The sequence below is a fragment of the Ovis aries genome, chromosome 11, assembly GCF_016772045.2.
Source record: "Ovis aries strain OAR_USU_Benz2616 breed Rambouillet chromosome 11, ARS-UI_Ramb_v3.0, whole genome shotgun sequence".
Lineage (NCBI taxonomy): Eukaryota > Metazoa > Chordata > Mammalia > Artiodactyla > Bovidae > Ovis > Ovis aries.
Window position 1 is genome coordinate 48,787,067 of NC_056064.1, and position 23,403 is coordinate 48,810,469.

The 23,403-nt window shown below is 40.8% G+C and overlaps 1 protein-coding gene and 1 pseudogene across 21 annotated transcripts in view; one reads left to right on the forward strand and one right to left on the reverse strand.

Moving 5' to 3' along the window:
• Positions 1–23,403, reverse strand: part of BPTF (bromodomain PHD finger transcription factor) — a 136,681-nt gene that overhangs the window by 98,299 nt on the left and 14,979 nt on the right. The window lies entirely within an intron of this gene.
• LOC105608797 (transcription factor BTF3-like) lies at positions 1,972–2,938 on the forward strand (annotated as a pseudogene).

The window sequence follows — 23,403 nt, forward strand, 5'->3', positions numbered from 1 at the left end:
TGCTCTAACTCCCCCAAATTCTTCTGAATTCTTGTCGCCGTCTCTGAGCCATGTTACCTTGTAATTCACCTGTTCATGGTAGCTATTCCACCTCTGCAGCTGAACGCCCCCACCTCTTAGACCTAAGAAAGATTTGGCATGCTTCTTTTACTGGCAGAACTTGTCAGCATCACTCTCCTGAGAGAATTACCTTCCCCCACACCACCTGATTTGGATGGGGTCCCCATGCACAGTAGTCCATCTCCCAAGTGCGGGCACTGACGGCCAGCTAGGGTCCTGCCTGAGATTTTATATTCAGATGCTGGGTGAGAAGTGCTCTGAAGCTTGTTCTTTCCAAGATGGTGGCCAGAGGTGGTCTGGGGCCAACCCTCCTTTACCTCCCTTGTGGAAGAAGGGAGTCAAGACAAGAAAACAGAGGAAGCAGGAATGAGAGAAGAGTACTGAGACTCAGGAGCACTGACAGAAGCTGTCATTCAAATTTCCCAGTCACACAAACCAAGTGTGCCTTGAAGCAAGTCACTTGCTTAAAGGGAACATGTTGGGTTTTTGTCACTTGCAAAAAAAAGGGAACTGATTAAAACAGTATTTAACACAGTATATAAATCTTTTATAATGAGAAACTCAGAAAATTGCTATTTAAAGACTATCAATGAGAGCAGTTAATGTGTTTTGTGTTTTTTTTTTTTTTTTTGCTAAAGAAAGACTGTTGATAGTACTCTTCCATAGTAAATTAGACAGTAACAGAAACACTGTCCAACATCTAATTTCAAAGGATCAGCTTTCACAGCTTCTACAAGATTTTGGATAACCATTGCATTCTGATATTAATAGTTCGTTTAGCTTTATCTTAAGCTAAAGTATGTTTGCTTTCTATTAGGTTTAGAGGTAAGAGGAAGAAAGGCAAAAAAAGGCTCACAAATTCTACACTCCAGTATCTAGCTGGAAACCACAAAATAGGGTCTATTCAAACTACGATTATATACATACTGAACAATGTGAGCACTTTTCAAAGTTAACATTAAATACTGGTCAGTTCATTCTGAAGTATTATTGGCAGAGTTTAAATAAGTTCAATTGTTAAGAAGGAAATTTGGCAAAACTCTATCTGAAGGCATATCCCTTTGACCCAACAATTCTACCTCCTAGAAGTTATTCTACAGATAAACAGACACATGCACTTAAGTAATTACAAAATACTTAACACAACAGTTTCTTTGCATGTATTTTGTGGGTTTTTTCGTTTAACCTAAATATATATCAATACTTAAACAAATCATAAATTACAATGCATATAGATAATAGCATCCAATATAGCAGTTGAAAAGAATATGGTAATATTCATATGGGTTGAAATAAAAAATCTTGAAGATATTAAGTAGAAGAAAAAGCCAGCTACAAAACAATGATGAGAATGTCATTTGAGAAAAGAAATTAGAAACAAACAAAAAAAAGGGGGGAAGAGCAATATAGTATATACATCTAAGAGGTCATATAAGACTCTTTTTCGTAGTTGCTCCTGGGGAGGAGAAATGGAGGAAAGGAAGGAAGGCCAGTTTTTTTTATCCTTTTATAGTCTTAAACATCACATGCATATATTTTTGCTATAATATTTTAGGAAAAAATACTGGACAGGGATCTATGCAAATACATAAAAATATTAATATTCAAATCAATAAAAATGATGCTAATAATAATGGCTACTGATGGTCTTGTATGAATACAAATTTAAGGTCATTATGCCAAATTCAAAGATTCAGGTAAAAGCATAGACTACAGTGCATAAAGAGAAACTCATAAAATTAAACCACTTATGCACCTCAACTGTCAATCACTAGTGTTAGCAAGTCAAGTCATTTCCAGTATTCAGGGAAATGTATTTATAATGTGCCACTGAAGAGTATCCCCATTACCATTGCAACACTGATACAACACCTAGCAGATAGCTCTAGCTGCCCTCTCGCGTCCCCGCGCGTGTGCGCCTAACCTCAGCTGGTCTGCCCGAGGCCACCTGAGCGCCAACCCTAGTCCCCTGTGCGGCCCCATTTTCGCTCCAACAATACGAAAGAAACTATCATGAACCAGGAGAAACTCGCCAAACTGCAGGCACACGTGCACACTGGTGGGAAAGGAACTGCTCGCAGAAAGAAGGTGGTGGTTCGTAGAACAGCCACAGCAGATGACAAAAAACTTCAGTTCTCTTTAAAGAAGTCAGAGGTAAACAATATCTCTGGTATTGAAGAGGTGAATATGTTCACAAATCAAGGAACAGTGATCCACTTCAACAACCCTAAAGTTCAGGCATCTTTGGCAGCAAACACTTTCACCATCACGGGCCACACTGAGACAAAGCAACTGACAGAAATGCTTCCCAGCTTAAACCAGCTTGGTGCCGACAGTCTGACCAGTTTAAGGAGAATGGCTGAAGCTCTGCCCAAATAATCTGTGGATGGAAAAGCACCTCTTGCCGCTGGAGAGGAGGATGATGATAAGAGTTCCAGATCTTGCGGAGAATTCTGATGAGGCTTCCAAGAATGAAGCAAACTGAACTGAGTTAACTTCTGAAGAAGATAAATCTTGAAGAAGTTACTGGCAGCTGCTATTTTATATTATGACTGCTTTTTAAGATTTTGTTTATGGATCTGATAAAATCTAGATCTCCAATATTTTTAAGCCTAAGCCCCTGGACACTGCAGCTCTTCTCAGTTTTTGCTTATATACAATTCATTCTTTGCAGCTAATGAAGCTGAAGAAGCCTAGGAATAAAGTGGGAGACAAAGGTAAATAAAATTCTTTACCTAGTATATGGTTTTATTTTTTATTTAATTGATACCAATTTGTACACAGAAGGCAAAATTTTTTATAGAAAGCTAATCATGGCATGTAATATGACTGATAATCATGAATGGAATCTGATTAAAGATTTAAAATGACAGTTTAAAAAAAATATCTAGCAGATAAATTATATTAATTTTCCTGTATTAAAGAAAAAAGTGATTAACGTCAACCTCACTACCTATCCGGAAAAGGCAGAGTAAAACCACAATGAGATAGTTTCATAGTCATCAACAGACAAAAATTTTAAAGTCCATCCAAACAAACTTTTGAGAAGAAGAGACAACAACAGACACGCTGGTATATCATCTTCGGGACCCTAAAGTGGCACCACCACTTTGGGGAGCAAGTCAGTCTGAGTCAGGTTTAGGCTATACACATAACTTTTGAGAGGGCAGTCTGCAAACTTTCTGCCCATGACCCAGAGTAAGAATACATTTTATATCTCAATCTAGTATATAGCCCCCAAACTAAAGTCTTTTAAGCACTACTTTTAGCTTCCCTCATAGCTCAGATGGTAAAGGATCCGTCTGCAATGCAGGAGACCCTGGTTCGATTCCTGGGTCAGGAAGATCCACTGGAGAAGGGATAGGCTACCCACTCCAGTATTCCTGGACTTCCCTTGTGGCTCAACTGGTAAAGAATCCACTTGAAATGTGGGAGACCTGGGTTCGATCCCTGGGTTGGGAAGATCCCCTGGAGAAAGGGCAATGGCTATCCACTCCAATATTCTGGCCTGGAGAATTCCATGGACTGTACAGTCCACGGGGTCACAAAGAGTCGGACACGACTGAGTGACTTTCCCTTTCTTTCACTTTTACTTAGACTAATGTCTTCTCTTCCATCCCATTTTAATACCTTCTATTCCATTCTTTTTCTGCTTTTAAAACATGCTGCATGCAGCCCACAATCTGAAAAACACTTCTCAGGAATTTCCTGACATCCAGTGGTTAGGACTCTGCACTTCCACGGAGGGGGGCACTGGTTCCATCCCTGGTTGGATCCTGCCTGCCTCACAGGGGCCTCCCTGGTGGCTCAGTGGTAAAGAATCCACCTGCCAAGACAGGAGACGCAGGAGATGTGGGTTCGATCCCTAGGTCAGGAAGATCTCTTGGAGGAGGAAATGGCAACCGACTCCAGTATCCTTGCCTGGGAAATCCCACGGATAGAGGACCTGGCAGCCTACAGTCCATGGTCACAAAGACCTGGACACAACTGAGCACAGCACAGCATGCTGTCCAGAGTGGCCAAAATATAAAGTGTGAGATGCTGCCTTGAAACTATCCATCCTAAAACTAGAAGTGCAGCAAAATCACATGGGTCACTGTTAAAGAACGCACAGGAGAACTGTACAAAAAGATCTTAAAGGCCCAGCTAACCACGATGGTGTGATCACTCACCTAGAGCCAGACATCCTGGAGTGCAAAATCAAGTGGGCCTTAGGAAGCATGACTACGAATCAAACTAGTAGAAGTGATGGTATTCCAGTTGAGTTATTTTGAATCCTAAAAGATGATGCTGGGAAAGTGCTGCACTCAATATGCCAGCAAATTCGGAAAACTCAGCAGTGGCCACAGGCCTGGAAAAGGTCAGTTTTCATTCCAATTCCAAAGAAAGGCAATGCCAAAGAATATTCAAACAACTGCACAATTTCAATCATCTCACATGCTAGCAAAGTAATGCTCAAAATTCTCCAAGCTAGGTTTCAATAGTACGTGAACTGAGCGAGAACTTCCAGATATTCAAGCTGGATTTAGAAAAGGCAGACGAACCAGAGATCAAATTGCCAACATCCACTGGATCATCGAAAAAGCAAGACAATTCCAGAAAAAAATCTACTTCTGCTTCATTGACTATGCCAAAGCCTTTGACTGTGTGGACCACAACAAACTGTGGAAAATTCTTCAAGAGATGGGAATACCAGACCATGTTACTTGCCTCCTGAGACATCTGTGCAGGTCAGGAAGCAACAGTTAGAACCAGACATGGAACAACGGACTGGTTCAAAATTGGGATAAGAGTACGTCAAGGCTGTATATTGTCACCCTGCTTATTGAACTTATATGCAGAGTATATCACGTGAAATGCTAGGCTGGATGAAGCACAAGCCAGAATCAAGACTGCTGGGAGAAATACCAATAACCTCAGATATGCAGATGACACTATCCTTGTGGCAGAAAGTGAAGAGGAACTAAAGAGCCTCTTGATGAAAGTGAAAGAGAAGAGTGAAAAAGCTGGCTTAAAACTAAGCATTGAAAAAACGAAGATTGTCCCATCCAGTCCCATCACTTCATGGCAAATAGATGGGGAAACAATGGAAACAGTAACAGACTTTATTTTGGGGGGCTCCAAAATCACTGCAGAGGGTGACTGCAGCCATGAAATTAAAAGACACTTGCTCCTTGGAAGAAAAGTTATGACAAACCTAGACAGCATATTTAAAAGCAGAGATATTACTTTACCAACAAAGTCCTTATAGTCAAAGCTATGGTTTTTCCACTAGTCATGTACAGATGTGAGCATTGGACCATATAGAAAGCTGAGTGCCAAAGAATTGATGCTTTTGAACTGCAGTGTTAGAGAAGACTCTTGAGAGTCCCTTGGACTGAAAGGAGATCAAACCAGTCAATCCTAAAGGCAATCAGTCCTGAATATTCATCGGAAGGACTGATGCTAAAGTTCCAATACTCTGGCCTCCTGATGCGAAGAACTGACTCACTGGAAAAGACCCGGATGCTGGGAAAGACTGAAGGCAGGAGAAAGGAATGACAGAGGACGAGATGCTTGGATGACATTACCGACTTGATGGACAAGAGTTGGAGCAAGCTCCGGGAGTTGGTGATGGACAGGGAAGCCTGGTGTGCTGCTAGCCATGAGGTCACAAAGAATAGCACACGACTGAGTGAATGAACTGAACTGACCGAAACTGTTAAAAGTAGAGTATCAAAATGCAACTCAGATTTACAGAACCCCAGGTGAAGCTCAGTAATCTGTATTTTTAATCTTTCTCCCCAGATAATTCCCATGTGCAGCAAAGTTTGAAAATTAAGGCTCTCCTGAAATTGGATATTCCCCCTGCCAAGCAAAAGTAGAGCTTTTGTGGAAATTCAAGGAAAGAGAGCTAAGAGGCCACCTCAAGGCATGATTAGAAGAGGGGTGGTGTGAAAGGAAACTGAAGCCTAATCAAAGACATTAATAAGACCACAAAGAAAAACTGCTAAGGATGGAGAGTGGTCTGCATGGGGGATGGGAGTGGGGTGGGGAGGGGAACCAAAGACCAAGAATTTGTCAGTGTTTCCAACACAGACTGGGTTAAGGGAGAGAGTTTCTTGTCTGAACAAGAAGGATTCTGGCCCATGTGACAGATTATTACCTTAACAGAAAAATTATGTTTTTATGTACACTATTTAAATAACCTGGCAGCTGCTGAGGCAATACCTTCCACTCCTTTGAATTCCATAATAGAAGTTTACTTAATAGGGTCTATGGGGACACCCTCTGAGCTCTTTGGAAGAACTGGTCAATAACACTAAGTGTTAACTGTTGCTTGGGGTCCTTTTCTACACGCCTAGGTTTTTTTAATATACACTGTTGGCACAATCTGTATTTGTTAATTTCCCACTGTTTTCATTTAAAAACTTGTCTATACATTTTAAGTAGATATTGCTTTCATCTGCTGAAGCTGCAAGAAATCCTAGACCTTTTTCAAGGCCCTGATCAGATGTCACCTTTCTGTCTCCTCCTGGGCCTCCGGGCCCGGTGCTTCTCTGACACTTTGTACAACTCTCTGTTATAGTGTGAGCACGTTTACACTACAGGCAATTACTCATGGGTCCTCAGCTCATGTGTTAACTTCTCGAGAGCACAGACCACGTTTTATTGTAATAACTAAAATTTTAAAAGTGTTCAACAAATGATACCCAGAGTCAAAACTACCTACAAAGGGCAGAGATCCAGGGGTACACTCAGGCCAAGATTAAAATCCAGATGCCGCTGCAGATTTTTCAGTTTGGCTTACACATTTTTACTGTATTAATACTAAGAAGGATATTTACAGTATTTTCAGACTTTTAGACCCCATAACTCTCTATATATGTGTTTCTATGGAAAAAAATGTTAATATTGTCCCCCTATTTCTAACTGCTATCTGAGGGAAGAAAGATGTACACTCAGTACTGGTATACAGGGTGAGTAAAGTTTGTTTCCAACATAAGTTCATATTCAGTATCTAATCAAGTCTCATTCTTTAATCTAATGTTACACAAAAACCATGAATGGCATAACAAAATAAATCACCTGTAGTATGTTCACTGGGCTTCCCAGGTGGTTCAGTGGTAAAGAAGTCACCTGCCAACACAGGAGACTGGGGTTCAGTCCCTGGGTCAGGAAAATTTCCTGGAGAAGGAAACTGCAACTCCCTCCAGTATTCTTGCCTGGGAAATCCCATGCACAGAGGAGCCTGGTGGGCTATGGTCCATGAGGTCGCAAAGAGTCAGACATGACTTAGCAACTGAACAACAATATATTTACTAGTCATCTTTTTAAAATTGGGCTCCCCTGGTGGCTCAGGCAGTTAAGAATCTTGGCTGCAATGCAGGAGACCCAGGATCGATCTCTGGGTTGGTAAGATCCCCTGGAGAAGGTAACGGCTAATCACTCCAGTATTCTTGCCTGGAGAATTCCATCAACAGAGGAGCTTGGCAGGTCACTGTCCATGGGGTTGCAAAGAGTTAGACGCCACTGAGCAACTAACACACACTTTTTTTAAATTATGAAACTGATTTGTCCAAAGTAACAAGGATATCTCCCTTTGATCTGGAATAGTGTCCCAATCTAGCTTTAAGATTATTACTCACAAGTTTGTGCTCTTCCAGTGAATCCCCTTTGTCTCCATTCCCTATCCTCCCATTTCAGTAATAACAGGAAAAATAGCAGCTAGCTTTCACAGGGGCTTCCTATACGCCAGAGACAGGAACTGTGCTAACAAACACATTTAAATGCATTATCCCCACATCAACTCCATGAACTAGGTATTATTATTATCTCCTTTTAAAGATGCATGTAGAAAGGCTGAATGACTGGTCCAAGGTAATATAGTCAGTGCCACTAAGAGTTACAGTAAAGGAGGAGTCCACCTGTCTCTTAAGCTTATGCTCTTTACTGCATTAGACTTTCTCCCCTATTATTAAAAAACCACCGGAGTCAACCTCTCAGGTAAAAGGCATTTGAGAAATAACAAGAGTCCTTTGTGCACGTGGCAGAAATAGCAGCTAAAGGAGATCAATGACAGAGTCAGAAAGTTTGGACATCTAAAGCAAAAATTTTAACAAGAGGCATCATTTCAAGTGCTTAATAGCCAGGTATGGTTAGCGGCTTACCAGACTGGACAGTACATATACAAAACACTTCCATCACCACAGAAAGTTCTCTGGAGAACCCTGGCCTAGAAATATATCTAGGGACTACTCCACAACCCCACCCCACTGGGTTAATAACACAAGGCTAAAACATATGTCAGTAGTCTCTCCGTTCAAAACAACTGCAAAACACTTAGAGCATTCTCTGTGAAATTCCAGCAAAATAAGAAGTCTATCAAAACTGAAATAAAGATGTAAGCCTCAGATAAAGAAACCCATGTAAATATATACACCTACAGACAGATTTAAGCATTGCTAAGAGTACACGATATTCGCTCTAAAGAAGCACCCCCCAAATTGGAAATAACCTAAATGTTCATCAGGAGGAAAGGGATAAATATAATGGAATACTACATAGTATTTAAAAACAAATGAACTAGGTGTATCAACACGAATAGTGAATACTTTTTAAAAAGTGAAACAAGCAAATTAATTAAACACCCAAAGACCATCTATGTAAAAATTTTAAACATCAAACAATAATGGCACATAAACATATGTAAGTGAAAGTGAGAGTTGCTCAGTTGTGTCCGACTGTTCGCAGCCCCATGGACTGTAGACTGCCAGGCTCTCCTGGCTATGGAATTCTCCAGGCAAGAATACTGGAGTTCTTTCTCCAGGGGATCTTCCCAACCCAGGGATCAAACCCAGGTCTCCTGCATTGAAGGCAGACTCGTTACCGTCTGAGCCACCAGGGAAGTCCATAAACATATATAGGACAAGCATAAAAACATGGATGGGAATGATACACACCAACTTCAGGAGAATAAATACCTCTGGAGGGGCAGGGAGGGGAAAAGGAGACAGAATGTTAACTTAACCTCTAATATTCTCTTAAAATAGGTAGAACTGGAACAAATACGGAGAAAATGTCAGTATTTACTAAATCTGGCTAGGGTGTTAAAGAGTGTACATTGTCTTATTTTTCAAACTTTTTTGAATGCTTGAAATATTTTCTAATTATTTTAAGAGGAAAATTTCTTATCTTTGAAAAGTTTACTTCCATAGTATGCTTAGTTGTTCAGTCGTGTCCAACTCTTTGCGACTCCATGGATAGTAGCCCACCAGGCCCCTCTGTCCATGGGATTCTCCAGACAAGAATACTGGAGTGGGCAGCCATTCTCTTCTCCAGGGGATCTCAACCACCCAGGAATCTAGCCCAGGTCTCTTGCATTGCAGGTGGATTCTTTTCCATCTGAGCCACCGAGGAAGCCCCTGAAAATTAGCACTACTATGCACTCAGTTGGGTCCGACTTTTTGCAACCCCATGGACCGTAGCCCACCAGGCTCCTCTGCCCATGGGTACTGGAGTGGGACCCACCACTGAACTCAATGGTTCTTCAACCATTTCTGAATATGCTACTTTCTGTATAGTCAAGAAATTTTTCACTATAGTAGAAAAGGTGAAATTCTGGCTTCAACAAAAGTTGAAGAATTCATTTACTAATTTCTTTTAGCCTTTGAAAAATAAAATTTTTTCATAGTATTATATCGCTTTAGTTTCTTCTCCAAATAAAACATTTCTAGAACAGGTCAGAAACATTTTAAGTAACATTACCAAAGAATCTTGCTTCTTAAATATCTGGCACAAAAACTATTATGACATAAAAATCTCTTAAGTCTTCACAATGAATTAAAAAAGAATCTATCAGTCCACAGTAACACTCAAAAGAAAGGGAGGGAGAGCTCTTCAAATGCTAATATATGAAAGAATGAAAAATCAGTAAAAAATCATTATGCAATCACGAGTGTAATAACCGACTCAGGCAAGGCCTGAATGAATGCTAAAACCACTGGGTGAAAGCCTGATGGGCAACGGGATATTCTCACCATAATATCACCTCATAAATTACCTGTTCCTTTCAAAGGGAAAGCAACCTTTAATGGGACAAACTGATGACATGCCTTCTGCTGAGATGTGCAAAGGAAGACACAACATCACTTACACAGAATTCCCACCAAAAACATCTAAACTGAGTCTACAGTGAACAATCAGATACACCCAAACAGTGAGACGCTCTGAAGACAACTGGCCTAGACAGTTAAGAAATGTCATTGTTGGGGATTCCCCGGTGACCCAGCGGTTAGGACTCCACGCTTTCACTGCTGAGGGGCTGGGTTTGATTCCTGGTCAGGGAACTAAGATCCTACAAGCCGCACAATGAGGCCAAAAAACCAGAAAGTTATTGTCACAAAAGAACCTTTCCCTCTCCAAAAGTGACAGGACAGCTCTAGATTAAAGGAACAAAAGAGATGTCAGCTAAAAGCAACACATGACCCTTGACTGAATTCTGGATAAACAAAAAGACAGAACAGCAATAAAGGGCAATTAGGAAAATTTGAAATGGAATATTATATCTGGATTAAATTAAATGTCTTGAGTATGCTGCAGAATCTAGAAGTGAAATGTCATCATGCCTGCAATTTACTGTCAAACAGTTCAGCAAAAAGAAAAATTTTAAAGACTGAAAAAGTAAATATAGCAAAAATGTTTTTTAAAAAATTGGTGAATTCAAGAGAAAGGTATACTGGGTGTTCACTGTACTACTCTTGCAGCTTTTCTGCATATTTGAAATTATGTAGTGTTCAGAAAATATGTTCTACAGTTTCTTACTTTTAACTGTTTCAATGATTTGTTTTAATTTTTTCAATATATAAGCTAACAGGAAGTATCATGTTATAGTCTAAATATAGACTAAGATTAAATAAGATTATTAAATTAACTGCAAACTCAAGAACATCAACTGATAGTTGAGATCGAAAGTGCTACAACGTACCCCTGTTTTACCCAGCCTGTCTCTGAAAACATCTGACATATTTGGCCACAACACCCTTCTAAACTTCCTTCTGCCAAATGACTCATTTTCCCTGACCGGTGTTCCTCTGCCATACATCTCTCTTACACGCCAAATTCCCCAAAGTTTAGTCCTCAGCAGATTCTCTTGCTTTCCCTTAATTATCAGTGGACTCAATTACCACCCAAATATCAATGACTTCTAAATGCATTTCTCTACCCAGACCTCTCTTCATAACCCCAGAGACATTATTTCCAACCTACTAGCTATTATTGCCCCCTACTAGCTATTTTCAATAGGATGCCCTCGGTAGGAAAAGAAAACAAAAAGGGTTCATAGAAGTTTAATTCAAAGCAAAATTTTAAAATCCCTAAATTAAACAAACACTTTGTAATGATGAAGGACGCAGTCTACAGTGAAGATATACCAGTTAGGAGCAACTTAATAAAAAGCAAGTATGACTGGACTGGGTCAGTCCTCAGCTTTCAGCCTTTCAGTGAGTCCCCACCGTACTTGGTTACAATCCAAACTCCTTCCTAAGACCCACAAGGCCCTCCGTGATGTGGGCCCTGCCGACTGCTCCAACCTCAGCCATTCTCCCTTCCTTTCTGCTTCAGTAACACTGGCCTCCTGGACCTCGCAAAGCTTTCTGTCTCCCCCCAGCTGTTCTCTCTGTCTAGGATACTCCCTCCCACTCTTTCAAGCGGCCAGCTCCTCATTCATTCAGATCTTTTCCCTCATAGTATTTTATCATATTTTCAACTCTTACAAGTTTCATTCAATGAACATATGCCTCCGCTAGACTGAAACTTCCCCAATGGCCAGGACAATTTCTGTTTGACTTGTCAGGCCTAGTACTTATGACAGTGCTTGGCCTGTGGCAGATTCCTGAGGTAGTTGCTGCATTAATTAATAAACCAAACAGACTGGCATCACACAATCAAACAACATAAAGCACAACTATAAAAACTCCAAGGAGAACCGGACAGAAACAGAGTAGAGCCTTTAAGGTACTTCTTTTTTGAACCTTAACGGATCTAGGAGACTGAAAAGTAAACGCAGGTCATAAACTCAAGCGTCCACAAAGAGGAGGTGGAACAGCGAAGAGCACAGTCAGAGGCAATGTACAGGGCCCAACCAGAACTAACCTAACCAAAAAAGGTGGGAACTACGACCCAGCAATCCCACTACTGGGCATATACCTGAGAAAACCATAAGTGAGAAAGACACATGCACCCAGTGTTCACAGCAGCACATTTCCAATAGCTAGGACACAGAGGCAACCTAGACATGCATCAGCAGATGAAAGGACAGAGAAGGTGGGATACATACATACAACAAACACTACTCAGTCACAAAAAAGAACGAACAAGCTGAGCCAGCTCTAGTGAGGCGGATGAATTTAGAGCCTGTTAGACAGAGTGAAGTAAGTCAGAAAGAGAAAAATAGATATAGTGTACTAACACATGATGCTTTTGAACTGTGGTGTTGGAGAAGACTCTTGAGAGTCCCTTGGACTGCAAGGAGATCCAACCAGTCCATTCTGAAGGAGATCAACCCTGGGATTTCTTTGGAAGGAATGATGCTAAAGCTGAAACTCCAGTACTTTGGCCACCTCATGCGAAGAGGTGACTCACTGGAGAAGACCTTGATGCTGGGAGGGATTGGGGGCAGGAGGAGAAGGGGACAACAGAGGATGAGATGGCTGGATGGCATCACTGACTCAATGGACGCGACTCTGAGTGAACTCCGAGAGTTGGTGATGGACAGGGAGGCCTGGCGTGCTGCAATTCAGGGGGTCGCAAAGAGTCGGACACGACTGAGCGACTAAACTGAACTGAACTGAACTGAACACATACATGGAACCTAGAAAAATGGTATTGATGAACCTAATTGCAGGGAAAGAACGGAGATGCAGATAGAGTGAATGGACTTCTGGACACAGTGAGGGAAGAAAAGAGTGGGACGAAAGGAGAAGGTAGCATATATACACCACCCAGTGTAAAACAGACAGCTGGTGAGACGGTGCGGGACTACGCAGGGAGCCCAGCCGGGTGCTCTGTGACGACCTAGAGTCGTGGGGTGGGAGGGAGGCAGGAAGGGAGGGGATGGATGTACAATTATGGCCGATCTGTGTTGTTGTACGGCAGAAACCAACACATTTAAAGCAATTTTCTCCCAATTAAATTTTTAAAAAGGTGGGACTGAGTACAATAAATAAAATTGGTGATGATGAACAAGAACTTGCCACAGGTACAGAAGCTATTAAAATAATGCTAATAAAGTCTAAACCCTGAGTGCAAGGACAACTGTCAAAGAATTACTGAACACCAAAACTAAATCAAAAATAGGAAAAAAAAAAAAAACAGAAAACAAACCAATAATGATACTGAGGAAGATGTCAGCGAGCTCTTATCCATAGAACAGCTCAGATGGTTTTCAATATATTTCAGAGGGCAGAAAAAGAAAATATTTTAAAAGTCCTTTTTAAAAAAACCAGGATAACAGTGACAGCAAAACCTAACAAAGAGAAGCAACTTCCCTTCCACAAAACAAACGATGGGCCAATCATAGTTATTAAACTAAAATTTAAAATACATTTTTAAAATGGCAAATAAGCTCTTCCCTGATGGTCCAGTGGTTAAGAATCCACCTTGCAATGCCAGAGACACTGGTTCAATCCCTGGTCCGGAGGGTCCCACATGCCGTGCAGCAACTAAGCCCCTTGGGCCACAATTACTGAGCCCACACGTCACAACTGCTGAAGACCCCACACCCACAGCCTGTGCTCTGCAACAACAGAAGCCACCACAATGAGTCCCCCACTCACTGCAATGAAGAACACTCGTGAGCATCAGCAAAGACCCAGTGCAGCTAAAAATGAAAATAAATAAACCCTTTTTTAAAATGGCAAATAAAACCCAGAAGCATACTGTGTTTAAGTATCTATGAAAAATCACAGAATAATACATACTTTTAAATCCAGCAATTCCCTTTCTAAGAATTCACCATATAACATACGCACATATACATTCATTTTGGTACTGTTTGCAACAGCCAGAAGCTGTAAATAATTTAAACATCCACCAATAAGGAACCGACTAAAATAAAAAGACTATTATATTGTACTTCCGCACAAGGGAACACCATGCAGCTCCTAAGAAGAATGTGGCCCAAAGCCAAGTCAAGATGGCGTAAGTGCACTAGAGCCAAGGACTCCACCAAGCTGCAGCTAAAAACTCTGGACAGAGTACAAAAGCAGCAACCACCAAAGGGCTGGGGGTTGGGGGCGGGGTTGGGGGGGGAGCAAAAGCACAAGGACTGGCTAGGAAAGTGTAAACTTAGAGGAAGCAGCAACCAACAACAAGCAGAGGTTTGTTTCCCTATTTTTCCTCCTGGAATAGAATAAGCTCACAGTGGATCTGTGGCAAGAAACATGAACAGAAAAAACGCAGAGAAACCCTGTCTTTCGGGCAGAAGACTGACGAGAGGGTCCCCTGGAGCTGAAGACTATGAGGGAAATCCCAGGTTCGGGATTTTACTCCCCTCGTCCCTTTCTGGCCCCTGCCTCAAGGGAGGCTCCAATTACAGAAACTACAAGGAGATCACATCTTTCTGGCCAGCGGATCAAGCGAAGGGGGCCCCTGCAAGCCAGAGTATGGAAGAAATCCCAGAACATACAGCTGAGGGAAAATCTACAAACAGCAAGAAAAAATAACAACAATATGCATGAGAGAACAACAATTCAAATAACTGCAGAGGGTGGACTATCTTTAAAGTGCTTACAGAAGTATCCACCCAGAATTCTATAACCTTCAAAAATACCCTTCGACAAGTCAGGAAAAATGAAAACATTTCAGATGAAGAAAAACTGCAAGAATTTGATGCCTGAAATCTTGCTTTAAAACAAATGGTAAAAACAGTAAAACACACAGAAATAATACCAGAGTGAAAACTGGACTGTCAGGAACAAAGGAAGGGCCACAAATTAAAAAACAAACAGAAAAAGGTAGTTTCAACTCTTAAGCGCTTTAAAATGCGTATGACGGTTGAGAGCGATAAACTGTCGCAAAGTCTAGTGGGGCTTTCACTGTAAATAGGGTTTGGTACGGAAGGCCGACTGTACTGTGCGCCACTTTGTCAAGGGACTTGACATCTGGAAATTCTGCTTATCTGCAGGGGTCCTGGGAACCAGTCCCCCATAAATAAAGAGGGACTACTATAGACATACATGCGACAGCATTGGGGAGGGGACTAGGATAAGTGAGCCTTTACGGCTGTGACACTTAAAAGTTTTACCTAAAGGAATGAAAAAACTAAGTAGGTAAGTACTTTGCAACTCCCAGAGGAACCACTAAAAAAGTAGCACAGATACAACCAAACAGCTAATAAATTAAAATAGGGCAATATCCAACTAATGCAAAAAAAGCAGGCAGGAAAGAGAGGAAACAGAGGAACCACATGAGAAAGAAAAAAGACGGGAATTCCCTGGCGGGCCACGGTCCAGTGGTTAGGACTACAGCCCTTTCACTGCCGAGGGCCAGTGTTCAATCCCTGGTTGGGGAACTAACATCCCACAAGCCTTGCAGTGCAGCCGAAAAAGAAAAAAATAAATATATTTAATGTAAATAATCTAAATTCACTGTCATAAGACTGGATTAAAAAACAAACAAAATATGACATAGTAGACTTAAAAGTACACAGGTGGAAAAAGACATACCGTGCTAACACTCTATTCAAAAAGAGTGAAGCTGAATTTGTTATATTAATATCAAACAGGAGATTTTAAGCGAAGACTATTACCGGAGTAAAGAAGGTCATTTCATAATGATAAAGAGGTCAGATAATCAAGAAGGCAAACAACCATAAATGTTTATAAATCTAATAACAGAACCACAAAATACATGAAGTATAAACGTACAAAACCGCAAGGTGACAGAGAACAAATCTGTGACAATGGCTGTAAATTTCAACACTCCTCTCTTAGTAATCAACAGAACAAGTAGATGGAAAACCCACAAGGATATAGAAGACTTTAACAACAGTATCAACACACTCGACCTAACTGACATTTAAGGAACACTCTATCCAACAGCAGCAGAATCTTCCTTCCTTGTACATATGGAACAGTCACCTAAACAGACAATATTCTGAGTCATAAAACAAATCTCAAATGATTTCATTTTCTAAACATTTAGTCATACTCTGACATAAGAAGTTAAATAGAAGCCAATTTTTATAATAGCCAAGACTTAAGCGACTTAAACGGCCACCAAGAGATGAATGGATAAAGATGTGGTATATATACACAACAGAGTATTCTTACTCAGCCATTAAAAAAAAAAGAAAAGAAACAATGCCATCTGAAGCAACACAGACGAACCTAGAGATTTATCAGACTAAGTGAAGTAAGTCAGACAGAGAAAGACAAGTATTCTACAACACCACTTATATGTGGAATCTTAAAAAATAGTACAAATCAACTTGTTTCCCACACAGAAACAGACTAACATACATACAAAACAAACTTATGCTGAGCAAAGGGGAAAGGGGGCAGAGATGAATGGGAGCATGGGATTAGCAGATACACACCATCATACGTAAAATAAACATGGATTTACTGTATAGCAGAGGGAACTGCATTCAATATCTTGTAATAAACTACAGTGGAAAAGAATAAAAAAGAAAAGAAATAGATATATATAAAACCGAACCACTTTGCTACACACCTGAAACTAACACAATATTGTAAATCAATTACACTTCAATAAAAAAAAAAAACAAAACAGAAAATTCAGCTTGGAAAAGGAAGACATAAAACCATCTCTATTTGCCAGACAACATGATTACCTATGTAAAAAATCCCAAGAAAACTGCCACCCGCCCCCAAAAATCTACCAGACTAGCAGTTGAGTTTCACAAGGTCACAAAGATCAGTACACAAAAATTAATTATATTCTTACTGTAACAATTAATAACTGGAAATTCAAATTCTTTTTCTTCTGGTCATACCATGAGGCATGTGGCATCTTAGTTTTCCAATCAGGGATCAAATCCTGCCCTCTGCACTGGACGCACAGAGTCCTAACTACTGAACCACCAGGGAAGTCCCTAAGTTCAAATTTAAAAGTACCAGATATAATAGCACCAAAAATCATGAAAGATAGGTACAACGTAATAATATCAACAGGACCAGTATGCTTAAAACAAAACAAACAAACAAACAAAAAACAGTGATGAAAGAGATCAGAGACTTGAATTAATGGAGAGAAAAATGTGCTCGTGGATTAGACAGTTAAAAGAAAGAAACACAAGCCACAGACCAGAAGAAAATGCAAGCACATTACATAACAATGCACTTAAATTCAAAACCAAAATGAAATATCCCTGTATGCTTACTAGGACAGCAGAAAACAAAAAAAGCCAATAGCTAGCGTAACAATTAACAGTGAAATGTTAGCATCAGTCTCTTGGAATTTAGAAAGAACACGAAGATGCTTCTCATTCCAACTATTTAACATCGCTTTGGAGATGGTTGGTAACAAAATTTGAAAAGAAAAAAAAAGGAGAAATAAACGTAAGAATAGCAGATGTATGCACATGATTCACATTTGAAAATGATGCAACTTTATTCCTAGAAAATCCAACCCAACAAATAAGCTATTAGAAACTATCAGAAAAGAGAAGAGGTGGCTAAATATAAAACTCACCTTTAAAATCCATGACTCCATGAGAGCAGACATTTTCGTAGACAAATTATTTAAAGACATACTAAGATCTCATGGTATAAGGGAAAAGATTTACAAAACCAATTAGGCATTATCTAGTTTGTTTTTTTTTTTTAAAGGTACATTTCTATGCACAAATAAGTATTCCTCATATAAATACACACACATCCACACAATGCTGGTTATGTGAGGAGTGACCAAACTACTAATGCTATCTTCTGAGTTTTCTAAGTTTTCTGTAGTTCTTTCCTGATAAAGAGAAAAAGTAAAAATTAAAAACTGAAGTTCTTACTAGACTTTCCAGTGGTATTTTAAAAATTCAAAGCTCTTTTCCTAACCTAGTTATCCAAATTACAGATGAATGAACGTCAAGAGCTCAGAAAGGGGTTGGCAAACTGGCCAGCCAAAGGCTGTTTTTATAAAGTTTCATTCAAACACAGCCATGCTCATCTTTACCTGTGGTCTCCAGTTGTTATCATGCTACAATGGCAGAGTTCAGTAGTTACAGCAGAGCCAGTCTAGCCCACAAAGACCACAGTATTTACTATCCAGCACTTTCTAAGAGAAAGTTTGCCAATCCCGTGCCCATTAGGATCATCTAGTCACAGAGGAATGGCTTCTAGAAGGTCAAGTTCAAGCTAAGGAGCAATAAAGAATTCCATTCCCACTTGGTCAGATAACCGTCAGAGACATACTTCAGGGGCTAAACCTCAGGCTCTCGTATTACAAGAATATTTAACCAATAAATTGATGAGGAAAGGACGTTGGGCCTAGTCTATATCCAAGAACACCCGCTAAAGATCTGAGTAAACTTCGGTAAGTTCCAGAAAAAATCCATTTAAAAGCCACACAAACACAGATTGGGGAAGGTCTAAAAACAAATAGATAATGAGAGCATAACCTGGCTCAGCTTTTTAAATACAACCCAACAGTCTTATCTTAGGAATCTACCTTATAGAAACACCAGTCTGGGTGACGAAAGATACATCTCTAGCACATTTAGAACAGCACTGTCTGTAAAAGCAAAGAAGATTCCAATAGGGCTAGCTTTTCAAGACAAACTTTACCGCCAACTGCAATTGTGAACTATTAGTAAAAGAAAAAAAAAGGCCACTTCATATCTTTAATTCACTTGGACTCTGCAGCGTTCAAGTTTGTGATCCCTGCCATACACAATCTCCCATGGTTAGGTTTCTCCTGAAACGCAGGGAGGATTTATAACTCAAGTTATTTATAATTAAGGACAACAATGTATCTGGATAAAGGCAATCTTCCAAGTTAACAGAGATTCAGAAATCTGAGGTATTTCACCCAGATTAATTCAAACTAAAAAGTTCAAATATGTATCTGAAATTACAGTAAAATCATTTTTAAATTTTTTTATTATTTGAATAATACTTTGAAAGCAGATTACGGTCTTAAGTTGGAGAAAAGGGTAATTGATTAAGACTTCAAGGAGTGTGTGAAAGAATTCTGATGTCTAGAAGAACAGGGAAAACGGCACTGAGAGGAAAGTTTAACATTTTATTAGCTATTTTAAATGCTAGACTATTTCCTCAGACAAGTCTTGATATAGCTATGCAAGCATTAGAAGGAAAAAGGACAAGATGAGAAATTCCTCACAGATTAATGCGTGCGTTTCTGAAATGCTTTTTAAGTTCCATAAATAGGATATACTATAAACAGACCTCAAAGGAGGCAATGTTAGCATACTGAAATCAAGGAGGAAGCCGTGACAGTAGAATGTAGAAAGTGCACCTACTGAACAGTCATTCAGCATGAATCACTCGGCCAGGCAGTCTCCCAAGTGAATGAACTCTAGAACACATCCATGAGGAGAGAAGAGGCTAAGCATCAGGTTTCTTGGCAAATGCGCTGAGGCTCCGTAACTGCAATTTAACGTCACTTTAATAACAAAAGAATCCCACCCCAAAAGTGATGTCTCTTCCTTGAAAACTATTAAAATAGTTAAGTCATTTGTCCAGAGACTCCTGAGAAAGAGGTTTTATACAGAATTCAGACAACTGAAGGCAATGGCACCCCACTCCAGTACTCTTGCCTTGGAAAATCCCATGGACGGAGGAGCCGGTTGGGCTGTAGTCCATGGGGTCGCTAAGAGTTAGACATGACTGAGCAACCTCACTTTCACTTTTCACTTTCATGCATTGGAGAAGGAAATGGCAACCCACTCCAGTGTTCTTGCCTGGAGAAACCCAGGGACTGGGGAGCCTGGTGGGCTGCCGTCTACGGGCTCGCACAGAGTCGGACACGACTGTAGCGACTTAGCAGCAGCAGCAGCAGCGGACAACTGAGATGACCTCTCAGTACTCAGTTCACAAAGCAACTTTCAGGCTTTTATAATACGGAATTCTCTTAGTCGTCAAACTACATGTCTCATCTAAAAGTCTCTTAAAAGAGTTTTAATTCTTTTTTCCCTTCTGTCTTACATCTATGACTTCACTTAATTTTCTCCAGACCATGATAGATTTTTTTAAAACTAAAGGTTAACTGACTACCTCTCCTCTTTCCCTACCACAGAGAACAACAAATGATGCCATCTTCCCAAAGATGAGTCCAAATCTCACTCCAGAAATTCAACACCGTCACATCGACAAATAACGCTTTGCTGACAGGCTTAACAGAGAAGAACCACAGCCAGAGTGCGGGGGCTAACCCAGGCCACGCAGGATTCGGAGCAAATACAAAGCCAGAGGAAAAGGGATAAATTCCCACAGTCTGGCAGAAGCAGACTGGCTACAACAAACCACTCAGCCCAAGGGAACTTTCTGTGATGATAAGAAATGACCCAAATGCTCTACATCACACATGGCTCCTAGGCACGGGAGATGTAGCCAGTGCCAATGAAGAACTGAAGTCTTATTTCACTTAATTTAAATAGCCCCACATGGCTAGTGGCTGCCATACTGGACAGGGCAAAACTAAGAGTGAAAAGAATCTAGGTGGTTGTTGTTGTTGTTTTTAAACGCTCAGTTCAACTATTACTGGTGCTGCCTACTGCATACTAGAGAGAGAGGAGGCGCTAAGAGGAGAGAGATGAATGAGAATCTCCCTGCTCTAAGGCAGGTTCTAACTAAGGAGAGAGCCACATAATTACAGTCCATTTCAGCAGAATGTCTTAACAAATAGATAAAATGATGGGGACTTCCCTGGTGGTCCAGTGGCTAAGCTCTGTGCTCCTAGCGCAGGGGGCCTGAGTTCAATCCCTGTCAGGGAACTGGATCCCACATGTCCCAACTAAGAGTTGTCATGCTGCAACTAAGACCTCGTGTAGCCAAATAAATAAATACTTAAAAAAAAAAAAAGATATAATGATGAAGGGATTGAATAATCCTCCCTAAATGTTTATGGACTTAATAACAGAACCTCAAACTATTAATACGTGAAAACTTAATAGAATTCCGGGGAGAAATAGGCAAATCTGGGACAGTAATTGTAGACTTCAACATTCCTCTCTTGGTAATCAACAGAACAGGCTGGTGGAAAACTAGCAAGGATACAGAAGACCTTTACACTGCAACCAACCTAACCTGACTCTTCAGGAACACGCTACCAACCAGCAGCAGAATACACCTTCTAAGTACACCTGGAACATTCGCCTAGACAAACACCACCTGGGGGCACAAAGCGAACCTTTAAAAGTGCTTTGCAAAACTGAAGTCATATCAACACAATGACATTAAGTTAGAAATAAGTAACAGAAAGAAAGATGCCTTTGAAAATCCTCAAATATTTGGAAAGTGAACATCATATAAATGCATACAGTCCTGGGGGAGTAGGGGAGAGATAAAAGAACTTAGTCCCGCCCAAGGACCAGAGAATGGTGCCCAGAGGAGGCAAGCTGCAGGATATGGGTGGCTGACTAGAAGTGAACCATCACAGCAGTGAGTAACGGGAAGGCGTGTGAGGGGAGGGCTTCCCGGGTGGTGCAATGGTGAAGAGTCGGCCTGCTAATGCGGGAGACGCAAGAGACGTGGGTTCAGTTCCTGGGTCAGGAAGATCCCCTGGAGTAGGAAATGGCAACCCACTCCAGTAATGTTCTTGCCTGGAAAATTCCACAGACTGAGGAGCCTGGCGGGCTACAGTCCACGAGGTCACAAAGAGTCAGACATAACTGAGCAACTGAGCACAGCACAGAAGCACAGTGTGAGGGGAACTTTTATAAAGAAATTCAGTACTACTTGACAGTCAAATTTAAGGTGAAGAGAAGTAAGTTGTGAACAAAAAACCAAGGGAGATTTAGAAGTCAAGTCAACTTTGACCATACCCCATTTATCCCGTCTATCACTAAGATGTGTCATTCTAAGTCCTAAATTACTGGGTTGGCCAAAAAGTTCGTTTGGGTCTTTCTGTACGATGTTATGAAAAAACCAAATGAACTTTTTGGCCAACCCAGTATTTTTTTAATATTTCTCTCCAAGGTACAAAATCTATCACCTGGTTTATTTCAACTGCCTAATTTCCTTCATTAATTCTTACCCCACTCCAATTCATCCTCTAGCCTATAGCCAAAGGGGGAAAAAAAACGCACATCTGATCACATCACTCTGATCCTTCACGGTTTCCCCTCCAGTCCATTTCATGCAATGATCATCTTACGGCCTAGAGTCCTCGTTCCCTTCCCCTCCCCCAGCTGCTTCAATTCTGAACCTAACTGTCACCTCTTTGAGGAGGCTTTTTGTGACGGCCCCCACACACACACACCACGAAGTCACTGTTACTCGCCCCATCCGGAAGCGCTTCTCTCACTGATACACTGGCTACTTTCCCCTGTGGACTCAGGGCAGGGGCCACATCGGCTCTGTTCGAGGCTTTATCTCACAGAGTGCTTGGAACACAGCAGGTTCCCAACAGGTATTTCTCAAATAAATGAACAATTCAACGAAGCAACAGAACATGAGGCCGGCAGAGGAAGCAAAAGTCAAGTCAGAACTATCCACATACACTTACACACATACTCATCTTCCCACAGAAGATTTTTAAGAAAGGGCATAACATGGTCAGCTTTGTCTCAGAGCAGAGCAGTATGTACATGGAAGATGGAAACCAGAGATGAATGGAAAAAAGGAGACCAGGCAGGCAGGCTGGTTCCTTCAGAGACCAAGTATAGGATAAAGAAGGCCTGATTCAGGTTACCATCAGCATGGATGGACAAGAGAACTGAAAGATATTTAAAAGAGACGTAAGAAGTAAACTGAACAGGACCTGGTGACAAGCCTGCACATGCAGGGTGAGGCATAGGGAGGAATCTGTCACTTCCTCACTTCTGACTTGGGCAATTCAGCGGGCAGTGCCATTATTAACTGAGAAGGAAATGGGAGGTCGGGAGCAGTCATTAAACATGAACTCTATTTGGAACATGTGGAATTAGATGTGCCTATAGGACTTTCAAGAGGGGTTCAAGAAGGACTCACTCATCCATGAGTTAAAACACAGGAAGGAAACCATGACTTCAGAGATGTGGGTGTCAGAGGCCACGAAGGTATTAGATTTTATGAGTAATCTAAAAAAAAAAAAAAAATGCAAATTCAAATGAGAGCTTTTAACCCACTGAATGCAAAGCTGGTTTATAAATAACCAGTGCTGGTGAAATAGACACTTTCACACACTGCC